The sequence below is a fragment of the Cervus elaphus genome, chromosome 15 (genome assembly GCF_910594005.1).
Source record: "Cervus elaphus chromosome 15, mCerEla1.1, whole genome shotgun sequence".
In the NCBI taxonomy this organism is placed as follows: domain Eukaryota; kingdom Metazoa; phylum Chordata; class Mammalia; order Artiodactyla; family Cervidae; genus Cervus; species Cervus elaphus.
Window position 1 is genome coordinate 73,055,001 of NC_057829.1, and position 14,855 is coordinate 73,069,855.

General features: G+C 39.9%; 1 pseudogene across 1 annotated transcript; it reads left to right on the forward strand.

Annotated features, from left to right (window-relative positions):
- The first annotated feature begins 12,783 nt into the window (after positions 1 to 12,783).
- Positions 12,784 to 14,542, forward strand: LOC122708608 (annotated as a pseudogene). Its single transcript, XR_006345230.1, has one exon. The product of XR_006345230.1 is annotated as a protein SET-like (transcript).
- Positions 14,543 to 14,855: the final 313 nt, after the last annotated feature.

The following is a 14,855-nucleotide window of genomic DNA, read 5'->3' on the forward strand; positions in this document are numbered from 1 at the left end:
GATATATTAAAAGGCTTTATATTTATTGAATTTACTAACTTGTTTCCTTTTATTATGAAAGTAATACACAGTCATGTTTTAAAATTTACTTTCACATAGTTTTTAAAGAAAATAAAGTGAAAAAAAAAAAGAGAGACCTCTCTCTTCATTCCCACTTGAGCGGAATGTCACATAACCTCCTCAGAGGTAATCTCTGTTGGTGATTCTCTCCAGAATTTTTGGTGCCTATATACGCAAGCATATATGATTTGTGCATTTGGTTTTTCTTTTTTTTTTGCATTTTTTGCCTTTTTTTTTTTTGCTTGTTTTTTCAAAAAGGTAAAATATAATCAAATACTATATACTGTTTACACTTGCTTTTCCTTAACTACTGATATATCAAGTTTTCCATATCAGTATACACAGTTATGCTTCTTATGGTCCTTAAGTCATTCAACCAAATGACCAATAAAAGATATTTAGATAATTTTCAGTATAGTGTTATTGTAATCAGCATTGAAATAAACATTCTTGTATTTATATCTTTAACCACTTATTTCAGAATATCTACAGTATTAACAGTTCTAAACCCAATTTACAATGTGGAGGAGGGTAGGTGTTCACCATACCCCAAGAAGTTCTTTGACACTAATCAAGTTCCCTACAATTTGACTCAATTCTGACACCTTCTGCCTAGAGACAGCATCAAATTCTACGGGTTAAAGGGCTCAGTCCTCCACTTCAGACACCAATCACAATTCCAAATGCTTCTGACTGACCACTGTACATTCAAAGTTACAGTGACTCCCTCCTTGGGTTCAGTTTATTCACTAGAGCAGCCTCACAGAACTTAAAGAAACATTTTACTTATAAGAATGTGAACTGAAAGTCACTCAGTCATGTCTGACTCTTTTCAACCCTATGGACTATACAGTCCATGGAATTCTCCAGGCCAGGATACTGCAGTGGGTAGCCTTTCCCTTCTCCAGGGGATCTTCCCAACCCAGGAATCAAACCGGGGTCTCCTGCATTGCAGGTGGATTCCTTACCAACCGAGCTATCAGGGAAGCCCACTTACTAGAATACTGGTTTATTATAAAAGGATACAGATCACTAACAGCCAGACAGAAGAGGTGCATGGGGCAAGGTACGGGGAAAAGGCATGGAGCTTCTAGGTGCTCTGAAATCTCCAATATCTACATGTTCACCAGCCAGGAAGCCCTCTGAGCCCCATCCTTCTTGAGTTTTTAGGGAGCTTCTTTCCAGAGGCATGAAGATCACTATTCGCTAAGGCAGGGAGAGGAAAGGGGCTGTGACTCGCAGGCCTCTGACCACATGGCCTGCTTCACTGGCACCCAGACTGCATTCGTAGGTGTGGTATAGGAGTCACCTCATTAACATAACAAGAGACATCTTTATTTCTCCCATCACTCAGATAATTCCAAGAGTTTCAGGAGCTATGTGCCAGATATGGGATGTAGACCAAATATACGTTTCTTATTATACATCACAGTATCAGGAGGATAAATTCCTCTAGAAGTAGAATTACTGGGTCAAAGGGTATATGCGTTTATACTTCCATAAATGTTCTCCATAGACTTAGCATCAGACAAAGCTGGGATTGAATCTGTACTCTGTCACTAGCTGTATTACTTCAAACAAGTTATGCTATTCATTCTCAACCTCAATTTCCTTGGCTATAAAGTGGATATAATGTATAGTCTATCTCAGAGTAGTTCATAGGTAAAACAATATGTGTAATTCATAATAGTTAGCAGTTAGTTCACACATGCTTATCCCATTTTCTCTCCTTTATTGTCTCTCTCCTAATTCCTCCTCAGATTTTTGCAAATATCCCATTTCATTTCATGTCCACAAACAGAACATCTGATATATGCAAGATTTGACAAATGTTAAGGGGACTCTAAGTTTGTTTGTTTGTTTTAAGGCACAGTCCTTTTTGGAGTTTATGATAGTATGTAGGAGAAAAACATCTCTCAGCTCCTGGTGTGTGGTAAGCTCTTACTTAATATTGTTGGAATGAATGAGTAAAGGAAGGAATGTTGTTGAATGAGTAGCAACACCCAGTCTGGAAAAGAGCTCAGTGGAGGTCCTAGCATCGTAGAGTACAGCATGGAGCTAGAAGTGAAGGAGATGAGGGTTTGTTTTGTTTTGTTTTGTTTTTGCTGCTGAGATAAGGCTTCTTAAAACTGCTCCTCTAAATTTCATGTACTGAATGGAAGGGGAACATTGGGGCTGAATGTGAAAGCATTGTGGCTAAAAAATTATTTAAAGTCTGGTGTTTTATTTTGATACTTCACATAAAATTTATATTCTACTCCATAACATGTTGTGTACTTTTCTATACATGGCATCCTTCTCCTCAACCGTGAGGACACTCCAGCAAGATGTATCATATTTATCAGGTGACTCAAGATCCTCCTGACATGTTGTCAGGGTTATGCATTCCTGAGTTTGAGAAGCATGACCAGTTAAGACAGAGGCTCTCACTTCAGGCCTTGCCAACTATCTCTCCATCTCGTCATCCTACACACCCATCTCATACCCTCAGCCGTCTCATTTCTCCCAACATTCTGCTGAAATTCTCCCCTATTTCTGTTGTTTCTCCAATCCTGATTTTATTTTTCTAACTATTCTAGATTTTATATTGAAGCTCCACCACTCAACAGAAATTTAAGAAAAATAGCTCAACTGCAAAACTCCTCCAATTTCATTTGAGGTCACTAACATCTCAAGGGACAGTCTTCATTTATCCACATTGTTTTGGCTTTTGGTCTGTCTCATTCCTGTCATCTATGACAATGGACTCTTAGAGGGATATAGCTTGTTTCATTTAAATCTTGACAAGTACCCAAACTAATGTCCTGGTCAATTAATGTTGATCTGATTCTGAGCACTCTCCTCTGTGTTTGAAGGACACTGTATGGAACATATGTTTTGAATTGCCTCTCCAGAGCTCAGGGTGACTATGATCTGTCCGCCTCTTGTCCTTTCCCACTGCCTGAGCTCTGGGTCAAGCCCTCATCATGTCTCACTTAGATTATTGCTCTAGACCCCTGCATGGGACTTGTCTCTTATCTTACCACCCCGCCCTCCTCTAAGTTGCTAGAGTGATTTTTCTAAAATAGAAGTCAGGTCAAGCCATTTCCCTGCTTCAACTTAGGTGGCAATGATCCATGACTACATACAATGATGTTACATTTCACTTACTAACATGAGTAAAAGAGCCAGACACAAAATAGTACATATGTTAAATAAAGCACAAAATCCAGCAAAACCAATCTATGGTGTTAGAAGTCACACTGATGGCCAACAGGTATGTGAAAAGGTGTTCAATATCCCTAATCTTGAGAGAATGCAAATCAAAAGCATGAGATATCACCTCACACCTGTTACGATGGCTATTACTAAAAGAAACAAAACCCCAAAGATAACAAGTGTTAGTGAGAATATGGAGATAAGGGAACCTTAATACTCTGTTGGTGGGAATGTAAATTAGTACACCCACTATGGAAAACAATATGGCAATTCCTCAAAAAGTTAAAAATAGAACTATTGTATGGTACTGCAATCTCACTTTGGGTATTTATAAAATTAAAAAAAATTGAAATCCGGATTTCAAAGAGTTCCTGAGCTTCCATGTTCATTGAAGTATTATTCTCAATAACCAAGATAAGGAAATAACCTAAGTGTCTGTCAACAGATGAATGTATAAAGAAACTGTGATATACACATATAATCAAATATTATTCAACCTTAAAAAAAAAAAGTAAATGTTGCCTTTTGTGACAACATGAATAGACCTGGAGGACATTAGTTAAACAATACAAGCCAGACACAGAAAGACAAATACTGCACAACTTCACTAATATGTGGAAGCCAAAAGAGTGAAGCTCATAGAAGCATAGAGTAGAATGGTGGTTGCCAAGGAAGGGTGAAATGAGGATATGATAGTCAAAGGGTACAAAATTTCAGTTCTGCAAGGTTAAATAAGTTCTAGAGACCCACTATGGGGTTTCCCACGTGGCTCAGTGGTAAAGAATCTGCCTGCCAAGTAGGAGACATAAGAGAGGCAGGTTTGATCCCTGGGTCAGAAAGATCCTCTGCAGAAGGAAATGGCAACCCACTCCAGTATTCTTGCCAGGAAAATCCCATGGACAGAGGAACTTGGTGGGCTATAGTCCATGGGGTTGCAAAGAGTTGGACACAACTGAACAACTAAACCACCACCAGAAATCTACTATATAGCGTAGTTCCTAGAGCTAACAATGCTGTTTTGTACACTTAAAACTTGCTAAGGGAGTATACCATGTTAAATTTTCTTACAACACACACACACGAAGATAATTATAAAAAAGGGAGTGGGAGGAAAGTTTGGGAGGCAATGGATATGTTTATGGCTTTGATAGTGGTGTATACTTCTATGTCCAAACTCATCGAGTCACATTCATTAAATATTTTAGCTTTTTACATGTCAATCATGTCTCAATAAAGCTGGGACTAGTAGGGATCACAAAGCGGCTTTTGGGATGTTGTTAATGTCCTATCTCATGATCTGGGTGCTAGTAAAACAGATGTGATCAGTTTGTGAAAATATATCAAGCTGCACACTTATATTTTAGGCACCTTTCTTTATGTCTTTTCTGTCAGTACAAAGTAAAAAGAAATAGCCAGCATTGGTTGCTTCCCCTTCACATGATACACATGCTGTCATGTATGTCCCACTTTCCCTCCCCCCACCATTCCTAATCATCTTCCCCAGGATCCAGCCACACCAGATGACTCAGTGTTCTCCAAACAGCACGCTTCCTATTTTTCTTCCTGATGCTGCTCCCTTTGACAGGAAGTCCTTTAGTTGAAAGTCGACTTATCCTTTGAGGCTCGACTAAAATATCACCCAGTCCATGAGAGTCCTTCCCGAGCGCTTTTGGCAAAATTAGTGGTTCCCTTCTCTATGCTTTTGCAGTACGTTGTGGTTCCTTTCCTACAGTTGCAGTGACCATACTTTCCACATAAAAATATTGGATTCTTGGTCCAAAAAGTATGAATTATAGATCCATAGAATACCGGAATCAGGAATGATCTGGAACATCCATGGTGTGTATGAAACTTTGTATTACAGTAATTTCTCTGGATTTGTGTCTCCACCTAGACCTGCTGCTGCTGCTGCTAAGTCACTTCAGTTGTATCCGACTCTGTGCGACCCCATAGACGGCAGCCCACCAGGCTCTCCCGCCCCTGGGATTCTCCAGGCAAGAACACTGGAGTGGGTTGCCATTTCCTTCTCCAATGCATGAAAGTGAAAAGTGAAAGTAAAGTCACTCAGTCATGTCCGACTCCTAGCGACCCCATGGACTACAGCCTACCAAGCTCCTCGGTCCATGGGATTTTCCAGGCAAGAGTACCAGAGTGGGTTGCCATTGCCTTTTTTTCTGTGTCGTGAATTCCTTTGGTAGCCTGGTGAAGTCTATGGACCCCTCCTTTTATTTTATCTTTTATTTTCTAAAAGATTTTTTTGATTTAGGCCATTTTTGAAGTGCTTATTGAATTTGCTACAATATTACTTCTGTTTTATGTTTTGGTTTTTTGGACCCAAGGCATGTGGGATCTTAGCTCCCCACAAGGGATTGAACCCAAGCCTCCTGCGTTGGAAGGCAAAGTCTTAACCACTGGACCACCAGAGAAATCCCTGGATGTCTTTTTCAAGCAAATGTTTATCAAAGTACAATAACTATAAATAAGTGTATGATGTGAACACACTGACATTGCTAACATCTGGACCAATAAATAATCCCAAAGCCCCACACACCATCCCAACCATCACCCCACAAAAGGATAAACACTATCTTTGATGTGTAACTCCAGATATTAGTTAGCCTGTTTTCCAGCTTCATATAAATTGAGTCATACAGTATGTTCCATTTTATGTCAGGTTTCTTTTTCTCAAATCATGTTTGTGAAATTCACCCATGTTGCTGAATGTAGCAATTGTGTATTCAGTCTTACTGCTGGGTGGTATCTCATTGTATGAATATACCACCACTGGTTTATTCATTCTTCTCTTGATGAAGATGTAGTTTGTTCTCAGTTTTTTGAATAGTGCTTTTATGGATACCCTCATACATTTACCGTGTATGAGTATACGGTAAATGTATGTTATATATGCATTTCAAAATGCTGTTTTAAAATGCACAAGATAAAATATATAGGACCACAAAATAAATTAATATATAGCTGTCAAGTTATAAAATTTGAGATGTAGTTATGTATATGCTTCTTTATTAACACAATTCCCAGAACCAGCATTGAGTCTAATAACTATTATAGTTTTGAAGCAATGATGTGTGTATATAAAATTTCAAAATCTCTGCAAAATTACAATGTGTTATGAAAATGTCCGTGATTTCTGTGGATGACAAGGTCACATACACTGCGAATACCTCTGTAATTTGTTGCATAAATTTACAATTGTTGTTTAGTGGCTAAGTTGTGTTCTACTCTTTTGCGACTCCATGAACTATAAGCCTGCTAGGCTCCTCTATAAAGAAAGCTGAGTGCCAAAGAATTGATGTTTTTGAGCTGGGTGTTGGAGAAGACTCTTGAGAGTCCCTTGGACTACAAGGAGATCCAAACAGTCCATTCTAAAGGAAATCAGTCCTGAATATTCACTGGAAGGACTGATGCTGAAGCTGAAACTCCAATACTTTGGCCACCTGATGAAAAGAACTGACTCATTGGAAAAGACCCTAATGCTGGGAAAGATTAAAGGCAGGAGGAGAAGGGGACGACAGAGGATGAGATGGTTGGATGGCCTCACCGACTTGATGGACGTGAGTTTGAGCAAGCTCCGGAAGTTGGTGTTGGACAGGGAAACCTGGCGTGCTGCAGCCCATGGAGTGGCAAAGAGCCGGACATGACTGAGCGACTGAACTGAACTGAGGCTCCTCTGTCCAAGGGATTTCCTAGGCAAGAATACTGAAGTAGATTGCCATTTACTTCTCCAGGGGATCTTCTAACTCAGGGATGCGACCTGCATTTCCTGCGTTGGCAGGCAGATTCTTTATCACTGAGCCACCACGGAAGCCCAAATCCATAATTAAAAGGATGTTAAATTTCAGTTTGAAGTTAGTGAAAAATAAATATGGGTTGTTTTTTTTTTTTTTCTATCCAAGTTCATGAAACCCCTGAATTCACCTCTGATCTAAAGTTAACCCTCTTAAAAGCAAGGATCAAATCCTAACCATATTAAAAATTCAAATTCTGACACAAAACTTGGCATACCATATGTGCTCAATAAATAAATAAATATATATATATATATTTTAATGACAAACTCATGAATGACAGTTGTCAACTTTGGTTAAGGATATAATATGTACCAGGTACTGTGCTTGAGTACTCAGCTGCTTTGGTCTTTTCCTGTGGGCTGCAGCCTGCCAGGCACCTCTGTCCATGAGATTTTCCAGGCAAGGATATTAGAGTGGGTTGCCAAGATACAGGGGATCTTCCTGACCCAGGCATCTAACCCAAATCTCCTGCATTACAGGAAGATTCGTTACCCACTGAGTCACCTGGGAAGCCCCACCAGGTACTATGGTATGCTTTAAATGTTCTAAAAATCCTCACAGCAGCTTTTTGATAACTGCCCCTATTTTATAGATGAGGAATGGAGGGTTAGATAGTTATGTCATTTGCCAAGATTCTATAACCAGTGTCAGGCCAGGAATTCAAATCCAAGAATTTATGACTCCAAAGCTGCCAGCCGACTGCTAACTACTATGTTTTACTGCTGACAATGAAGAAATATATGAATAAGTGAATGAACAAACTGATAAATGTAACCAATCACGCCCTCTAGTTCCCTAACCCTTACAACTAGTGGAGTAATTTTAAGATGCAACCAACTGGAATTAGTGATGAAGTCTGGTTGTTGAAGAATATTTTTTGTGTGGAAGGTAATTTGGTCCGTTGGGGGAAAAAAATCAACCCAAGTGCTCATTAACATTGTTCTTTAATCAACAGAACTGTCATCTGGAAAACGGTAGATGTTTCCAATGCTGACCTTTAGAAAGCAAGTTCCTGGGCCACAGAGCTTTATTCATAGTGACCAGCACTTAACCTCAAGTACACACATCAGGTTGTGGAAAGCTATCTGATAACCAAATCTCATTTCCTTTCAAGGATAGCACTCACACACTAGTTAAATTTTTTGCCTTATCTGAGGTCCAAAGGAAGCAGTAGAGAGGAATGAAGAAACCCTGGGATGTCAGGGGTTCCAGACTCCTCCTTTGTCTCCAGGGCTTAGATAGGAGAGTGTACTTCCAGAGAAATAAACAAAATGGGTTTTCAATTCTGAGACTCTTTTCATCTTTCATCGAAGGGAAACAAATTAACTTTATCAATTTCCCTTGAAAACATGTTCTCTGAGAGATGGACTCCTAAAACTTAGGAAAAGGTAACTAAGAGCTTAAATATATGTTTCTGAATTTAGCTATTCTCATGTCATTGTTTTTTCAAAATAATGTGGATAGTATGTACACATGTAAAAGCATTGAATATACAAACATTTATAATAAAAAATTGAAGTCTCTCACCCTCCTAGTCCCACCCCTCAAAATTAACTACAAATGCTAATATTAACAGTTTTGTGTATATATTCCAAACTTTTTTCTAAAACATATAACCTATGGGGTTTTTCTGGTGGCTCAGCTGGTAAAGAATCTGCCTGCAATGTGGGAGACCTGGGTTCAACCCCTAGGTTGGGAGGATCCCCTGGGGAAGGGAACGGCTACCCACTCCAGTATTCTGGCCTGGAGAATTCCATGGACTGTACAATCTGTGGGGTTGCAAAGAGTCAGACATGACTGAGCAACTTTCATTTACCCTTCCCTGGTAGCTCAGCTGGTATAGAGTCCAGCTTAAATGCAGGAGACCCCAGGTCAATTCCTGGGACAGGAAGTTCCCCTGGAGAAGGAATAGGCTACACACTCCAGTATTCTTGGTCTTCCCTGCTAGCTCAGACAGTAAAGAATCTGCCTGCAATGCTGGAGACCTGGTTTTGATCCCTGGGTGATCCCTGGCAACCCACTCCAGTATTCTTGCCTGGAGAATCCCCAAGGACAGAGGAGCCTAGTGGGCTACAGTTCAGGATGTCATGAAGAGTCGGACATGACTAAGCGACTAAGCAGCCATAACTATTTGCACATGCAAATATGAATTCATTCACATACATATGTATGTATATATACAAATATGACATTACTCTCAGCTCACTATTCTATAGCCTACTTTTTCCCTCAACAATATATCACGGGCATCATGACAGATTAGTATATCAAGGTCAACATCATACTTCTTCAATGCTACAGAGTATTGTTTTGTGGATCCATGATAACCGGTTTTACTGTTCTCCTATTTAAAGACTTAGATTGTTGTTTCTTCTGTTTGCTATTGGAAACCACATGGCAGGGGACATCCTTGTAACTATCTCATTAAAATGCTCACACAGGATTTCTGTAGGGTGGTGTCTTTTAGGTCTTCCCAGGTGGTGCTAGTGGTGAAGAACCCACCTGACAATGCAGGGAGACATAAGAAATGTGGTCTCAATCCCTGGGTGGGGAACATCCCCTGGAGAAGGGCATGGCAACCCACTCCAGTATTCTTGCCTGGAGAATCCCCTGGACATAGGGGCCTCGCATGTTACAATTCATAGGGTCTCAAAGAGTCGGACACAACTGAAGCAACGTAACACAACACACATAGTGTATTTTAAGTGGATTTACTTGGTCAAAGAGTCATATGTTTTAATTTTTGACAGTTAAATGGCCAAATTCAAGAGGAGACACTCTGAAGCGTCTGTTCCTGAGGAAGCTTTCTAGAGGTTTTGATTGACTCTGGGATCCACAACTCTGCGTAACTCACTCCTAAATTCACAGAAGTCTTTTCACCCCAGGAAAGCAACCATGTTCTCTGTTTTGCCACAATCCTTCTGGTGCACATGTTAGCAACCATGCTTTATTTCAGAAGCAAATGATTCCTTTACAGCTCGAAACTCAAAAGCTTGTTATGTCTCAGAGTAAAGATGAAACGCTACCTCCACTGTGGATTTTTTTCCCTAATTGGTCAGCATACATCCACATACAATTTCAATTTCATTAAGGCTACATTCAAGCTCCTTTCTCCTTTTCTAATTGTACATGGAAGAGAAGATTTATTGGGAAGGGAAATGGATTGAAGCATATAGGAAGTGGTTGCTTATTTATGACTGGAACAAGGGGAAAAGCTAAGAAAATTTCAGAACAAACCATTGTAACAAGGACATGAAGTCATGCCACAAATTCCTCAGGCTTCAGTGAATATTGATTTTATTATATTTTAAGAAAATAATCCTTTTAACAGCCTTTTTATAAAGCACTCTCAATGTGAAGGTATTTTACATAAATTATTTCTAATTCCCCCAACAAACTTGTAGGGTAGGTTGCGGTTTCTCCATTAGACTGGAGTTCCTCATAAAATAAGATAAATTTGGTCAAGATTTCACAGCTAGGTAAGTGCTCGAGATAGGGTCCAGGCTCAGGCTCATCTGATTCCCTTTCCACAGCACTGTATTATCTCTGCAGCCATCAAACTTGCCAATTCAGAACTTCATAGAAAAGAACTACCACCAGCAAATGGAGGTCCTGATGGACCTCTTGAGGTACACAGAACTTAGCTCAGTATAAGGAGATTAAAGAGGTTACAAGTGCCCTTTCATGGGAGGTTGGGTGATTGGTTTTCTGTCAAAAATACTGTAGAAAAAATTCTTATAGTGGATCAGAGGCTGGATCAAATGACCTCTGAGTCCCTTTCGAAGTCTGCAAATGTATAATTTGATTCCCACACCCATTTTAAGAGAAGGAAACAGAAGCTGAGACTCCTTAAACTAGTGTAGGACCCAAGCAGCATGGCGACCCTTCTCCTGACCTTTCCTTGAACACAGCTACTTCCATGATTGTAGTCTTCTGAGCACTTTTTCTACATAATTTTGAGTCCCTTTGCAGACATACTTTGCTTTATTGCACTTTCCTGATACTGAGAAGTTGTTCTTTTCTCCCCCAAATTGAAGTTTGCGGCAATCCTGCATCAAGCACGCCTACTGGTGCTGTTTTTCCAAAGCATTTGTTCACTTCATGTCTCAGTGACACATTTTGGTAAGTCTTCCAATATTTCAAGTTTTCTCAGTATTATCATATTTGTTACAGTGATCTGTGGTCAGTGACCTTTGATGTTACTTTTGCAAAAAGATTACTATTGAGGCTCAGATGATGGTTGGCATTTTTTTTAGCAATATAGTAATTTTAAATTAAGGTATGTACTCTTTTTTTTTAAAAGACATAATGCTATTGCATACTTAATAGAGGTATAAGGTAAACACACTTTTTTAGGTATTGGGAAACCAAAAAATTCATGTGACTTGCTTTATTGTGGTATTCACTTTATCTTGGTGGTCTGGAACAGAATCCGCAATATCTCTGAAGTATGTCTGCACTCCTTTATTTGTGCCTTTGATATTCCACAACAAATACAAGATTAGAGGCAGGGAGTCAGTCCTGCCTTTGTCTTCCGCTCCCATCTCTTCCTTTTTTTCCCTTCCTTCTATCTCTTCAAAGAGCAAGGCACAAAGGGCGGGACCATTTGTTGTCACCCTACATTCTCTCTCTTTTTTAATGCCTTGGATTGCTAATCCAGTAATAAAAGTACTAATGTTGTGTGCAACGAAAGTAATAACATGAGAGAAGAGGGGCTGGCATACTCCCAGAAAAAAACAAAAGCCACACCCGGTTAGAGGTACATCCAGTTAAAATTCTGGCCCTCTTTTGAAAAATTGAATCAATTTTTTAATTGATCCCGGATTGGATCAATTCATTTCAAGGAAAAGAAAAAAAAAAAAAAAACTGAGAAGAATCTGAGAGAAACTACCCACCTTCTGGGCTTAAGCATTCTGTGTCACGGTCAGACTGCTGGGAGACGGGCTCAGGAAATTATACTGTATCTGCACGCCTCTGAATGTCTGAGAATAAACTGTTCAGTGTTCTTACTCTGTACCCAGGCTGCCCAGAGATGCAAGCCCCAGTCTGGTCTCTCAATTATCTCTCTGGTAAAAAAGTAAAATCCACACATCAGAGAAAGGACCCCTTTCTGTGAGAGCTCACCACCCATTCCCCCATCCCAAATCGGCTCTAACAACTTAGAAACCCCTCGAGGGAATTTAAAAACCGAAGACCTTGCTCATGCATTGGAGACTTGACTTGGTTTAGAGCTTTAAATTTATACTATTTTACTTAATGTAAAATCTGAGTTAATTTCTGTCCAGGCCGCTGGAAAGGCTTCAGTTCAGTTCAGTCATTCAGTGGTGTCTGACTCTTTGCGACCCCATGGACTGCAGCAAGCCAGGCTTCCCTGTCTACCACCAACTCCCAGAGCTTGCTCAAACTTATGTCCATCAAGTCAGTGATGCCATCCAACCATCTCATTCTCTGTCGTCCCCTTCTCCTCCTGCCTTCAATCTTTCCCAGCATCAGGGTCTTTTCCAGGGAGTCAGATCTTCGCATCAGGTGGCCAAAGTATTGGAGTTTCAGCATCAGCATCAGTCCTTCCCATGAATATTCAGGACTGATCTCCTTTAGGATGGACTGGTTGGATCTCCTTGCAGTCCAAGGGACTCTCAAGAGCCTTCTCCAGAGATCTCTGAGCTCGCAGTTCCTCTTTCTTCTCCTGGGAGGGTTCTTGGCTTTTTTCCCCAGCATGGCCCCCAAACACCAGTCTTCTCTTCCATCCCAAGTGAAGAAACTGAAGAAAGCCAAGCCGACTCCTGCCTCCAGGTCAGACGAGGCATGTGCTTCTTCAAATTTGCCGAAGGAAGAAAAAGAACAGCAAGAAGCAACTGAACATATTGATGAAGTACAAAATGAAATAGACAGACTTAATGAACAAGCCAGTGAGGAGATTTTGAAAGTAGAACAGAAATATAACAAACTCCGCCAACCATTTTTTCAGAAGAGGTTGCCAATTTTTCAGAAGAGAATTAATCGCCAAAATCCCCAATTTTTGGGTAACAACATTTGTTAACCATCCACAAGTGTCTGCACTGCTTGGGGAGGAGGATGAAGAGGCGCTGCATTATTTGACAAGAGTTGAAGTAACAGAATTTGAAGACATTAAATCAGGTTACAGAATAGATTTTTATTTTGATGAAAACCCTTACTTCGAAAATAAAATTCTCTCCAAAGAATTTCATCTGAATGAGAGTGGTGACCCATCTTCAAAGTCCACTGAAATCAAATGGAAATCTGGAAAGGATTTGATGAAACGATCAAGTCAAACACAGAATAAAGCCAGCAGGAAGAGACAGCATGAGGAACCAGAAAGCTTCTTCACCTGGTTTACTGATCATTCTGATGCAGGTGCAGATGAATTAGGAGAGGTCATCAAAGATGATATTTGGCCAAATCCGTTACAGTACTACTTGGTTCCTGACATGGATGATGAGGAAGGGGAAGGAGAAGAGGATGACGACGATGATGAAGAGGAGGAAGGATTGGAAGATATTGATGAAGAAGGGGATGAGGATGAAGGTGAAGAAGATGAAGATGATGATGAGGGGGAGGAAGGAGAGGAAGATGAAGGAGAAGATGACTAATGGAACACTGATGGATTCCAACCTTTTTTAATTTTCTCCAGTTCCTGGGAGCAAGTTGCAGTCTTTTTTTTTTTTCCTCCTCTTGTGCTCAGTCGCCCTGTTTTTGAGGTCTCTTTTCTCCTTTATACCATGGTTCACAACCTATTTGGGGAGGGGGGAAATATCTTGAGCAGAATCCAGTGGGAAAAGAATCTCTACCCCTTTCTGTTTCAAATTCATTTTTATCCCTTCCTGTCTCAACGAAAACTATGGAATCAACACCACCATGCTCTGTGGGAAAAAAAGAAAAACCTTCTGCTCCCTTAGCTCTGCTGGAAGCTGGAGGGTGCTAGGCCCCTGTGTAGTAGTGCATAGAATTCTAGCTTTTTTCCTCCTTTCTCTGTATATTGGGCTCAGAGATTACACTGTGTTTCTATGTGAATATGGACAGTTAACATTTACCAACATGTATCTGTCTACTTTCTCTTGTTTAAAAAAAGAAAAAAAAAAACCTTAAAAAAATGGGGTTATAGAAGGTAAGCAAAGGGTGGGTTTGAGAGGTTGGGTGGGTTAAGTGGGCATTTTGACAACATGGCTTCTCCTTTGGCATGATTAATTGTGATGTTTAACGGACATCCTTGCAGTTTAAGATGACACTTTTAAAATAAAATTCTCTCCTAATGATGACTTGAGCCCTGCCACTCCATGGGAGAATCAGCAGAACCTGTAGGATCTTATTTGCAATTGACATTCTCTATTGTAATTTTGTTCCTGTTTATTTTTAAATTTTTCCTTTTGTTTCACTGGAAAGGAAAGATGATGCTCAGTTTTAAACGTTAAAAGTGTACAAGTTGCTTTGTTACAATAAAACTAAATGTGTACACACACACACACACAAAAGAGTCTTCTCTAACACCACAGTTCAAAAGCATCAATTTTTCGACACTCAGCTTTCTTTATCGTCCAACTCTCACATCCATACATGACTACTGGAAAAATCATAGCCTTGACTAGACAGACTTTGTTGGCAAAGTAATGTCTCTGCTTTTTAAGATGCTATCTAGGTTGGTCATAACTTTTCTTCCAAAGAGCAAGTGTCTTTTAATTTCATGGCTGCAGTCACATCTGCAGTGAATTTGGAGCCTAAAAAAATAAAGTCTGTCACTGTTTCCATTGTTTCCCCACCTATTTGTCATGA